Source organism: Tenrec ecaudatus, unplaced genomic scaffold (assembly GCF_050624435.1).
Source record: "Tenrec ecaudatus isolate mTenEca1 unplaced genomic scaffold, mTenEca1.hap1 Scaffold_55, whole genome shotgun sequence".
Lineage (NCBI taxonomy): Eukaryota > Metazoa > Chordata > Mammalia > Afrosoricida > Tenrecidae > Tenrec > Tenrec ecaudatus.
In genome coordinates, this window is record NW_027459461.1 from 345,082 (window position 1) to 348,069 (window position 2,988).

Consider the following 2,988-nt stretch of genomic DNA (forward strand, 5'->3'; position numbering starts at 1 on the left):
GTGCCTCCTAACTCAGAACGATTCCAGCATCTTAATTGTGAACAATGTGTTTACATTGAACCAAATTCAAAACAAAAAAAGAGTGATAAAAATAAAAACATAGAAATAATTCATCTGATGGACTAATGGATCATGTAAACATTCTAAGACCAAAACACGTAGATGGTGCATGTTTGTTGACCACTATCAACTGCTCTGAGCAGCATCACAGTAGGATGTCATGAACATGACGAGTGGAAAATGTGGAACATAATTCAAAAGCATTAAAAAGATCATATTAGATGGCATGGAAACCTGGTCATCCAAGCCAAGACATGAAAATGGAACCAAAAAGATGTCCCATCACCGGCTAAGCAGCATGACACTGCAAAGGAGGCACAAGAGGAATACATAGACCATATCCCAGGCCCTGTCAGCAAGGGCAAGTGGAAGAATAAGGATCAAGTTCTCATCTATTCTTCCAGAGGAGTAAATTTCAGAACAAGATGCTTAATGCAAGATTTAAGAATGGTGATGCCTCGTTCAAAAGCAGATACTAAAATAGATCATAAAGATAAGTTATTCGTGATTAATGAGGCCTACTAAATGAAAAACTAATAAGTGCATCTATTTTGAGGCCAAGAAAAAGCAGCATCTTTATATGTGGCTTTCAAATTCACCTCACGGACCATCTGCTAAATTCCTTGTTCAGAATAATCATACCCTAGCTGAACTCAAGTTGACTGGAAGCTGTTTGCAGGTTTCTCGGCCCCTTTTGTGTCTTGACCCTGTATTGGATGAATCCCACAGGATACTTTGTTAAAAGACTGCTAAATTCAGATCTTCTGGATGCCCCGCTGTCGCCCCAGCTGACCTCCTTGTCAGCCCTTTGTGAATCATGTGTTTGCTTTCAGCATTGTGGATAATCGGTTATGGTTGCAGAATTTCCAGATTATAGAGGAAGATGCTGCTCTGGTAGAGATAGGGAACGTTTTGTCTTAAACTTTATCCAGATTTTCCAGGGAAGGCTCAGAGCACCAACTTCATAGGAAAACCCTATTCAGTCACCAAACACGCAGCCGTATCAAGAAATCCATCACAGCTGCAAAATACAAAGCACGACAGCAAGGGAGGAGGTGCAGAAACGGAGAAAGAAAGAGCCCACGACTGAGCTGCCCATGGTCCCCTGCAGATGTGCTCAACCCCCAGCCGAGGAAAAGTCCATCAAAATCGAATGGGTGAAATCAGAGCCCCGGGTGGGATTGAAAACCAGGAAGAAAAAGATCTACAAAAGGCAACGAAAAATGCCACAGAAGATGAGCAGTGGGGGTGCGAAAGGAGTCCAGTTGTTTTGTATTTAATTTACATTCAGAGTGTTAATATTTCCATTATCCAGAGCTGTGTAACTCATGCAATTTTAAAGAAAAAAATGAAATACCAGAATCATTTTGTATGGATTTAATGGTGTCCGTATGTTTCTAAATAAAATGGTATCACAACTCAAAAACAAACAAACAGGTTAACCTCTTGGAAAGATCAGGTGGGATCCCCACGAAAGCTTCAGCTCTGAGTCTGAACAGGGGATATGGGATACATGATGAAATACTGAGGGGATTGGAGTGGATTATTTTAATCATAAGGTGTATGACTCATTGTATGTAAAACTATGACCATCTCTGTAAACCTTCACCTAATTCACAGTAATTTTTAATAAAAAAGTTAAAAATATTCTATTCAGAATATTCAAAAGTAACCCCAAAGCCTTACGTTCTTAGTGGTGACAACATTCCAATCATAATAAACTGGGTTCCTGGAGGTACTGTTTGCATTGTCTAGACATAAAAACAAAGCGAACAGAAAAGCATGGGTCTGGTTTGATGAGACCAAAAGAGTGAAGGGGAGAAGAGATCTCCCGGGCCACGTCTAACTCCCGTTGGGGGCTTTCCGAAGTGTTGTACAGCAGCAGCAGACTGTCATCAGCTGGAAGGTCCTCAAAAGGAATAGGGAGAGGCGTTTTTGGGTAAGGAAAAGATGGTACCCATCCCATGGTGTGCACCACCTCCACAACTTCTTCTAGGCCAGTAGGCTGAAATAGCCGCGTCATTTACATAAGAAGGAAAAGAAGGAAGTGAATAAATGCTGAAAAGAGTCACAACTCTCTGGAATATCAAAGACTCAGATTAGTGCTAGGGGACATCACATTGGTTCCAGCGCATGGAAACATTATGGACAGAAGACGGAAACACTGCCAGGGTCAGGCTGCATTCACAATCACTTCTATGAGTCATCCCAGTGATGCAGCCTCGGTGTGGTGCCAATGCAGGGTCATGAGGCCCTGGCTTCTCAAAGCAGGGTGGGTCATCATGACACGGATGGAGAAAAGGCTTACAGGAGCAAAGCCTTTGGGACTTGGACTTGCTGATGGGCTCTGACCCAAAATGAGAAGGAAGCACCGCAAACGCCATTGGTCATCATCAGAACTTGGAATGCATAGACTACGACGCTAGGAAATTCAGAAGTTGTGAAAAATGAAAGGAAACACATAAAGATTGATGGTCTAGGTTTTAGTGAGCTGAAATGGACTGGTATTAGCCATTTTGAATGAAAAAATCTTATGAATTATGATGCTGGGAATGATAGATTCAAGAGGAATGGTGTCTGATTTATTGTCAAAAAGGACATTTCACTGCTGTTTGTGATAGCATAATATCTATCCAAATGCAAGTTAATAAGTCAATATACTATATATACTTCAGTATAAGCTGACCCGAATATCAGCCGAGGCACCTAATTTTACCACAAAAATGGCATTAAAATGTGCTGAAAACTCCACTTATACACAAATATTTATGATAATTATTATTCAAATTTATACACCAATCACTAATGCTACTGATGCAGAAATTAAAGATTTCTACCAACTCTTCATTCTGAACTTGGTTAATTATGCAATCAAGATGCATTGATTATTATTGGAAATTGGATCACAAAAGTTAGAAGCCGAGAAGA

General features: G+C 40.5%; 1 pseudogene; it reads left to right on the forward strand.

Annotated features, from left to right (window-relative positions):
* Positions 1–327: 327 nt before the first annotated feature.
* On the forward strand, positions 328–1,340 carry LOC142436725 (ribosome biogenesis protein BRX1 homolog pseudogene; annotated as a pseudogene).
* The last annotated feature ends 1,648 nt before the right edge of the window (positions 1,341–2,988 follow it).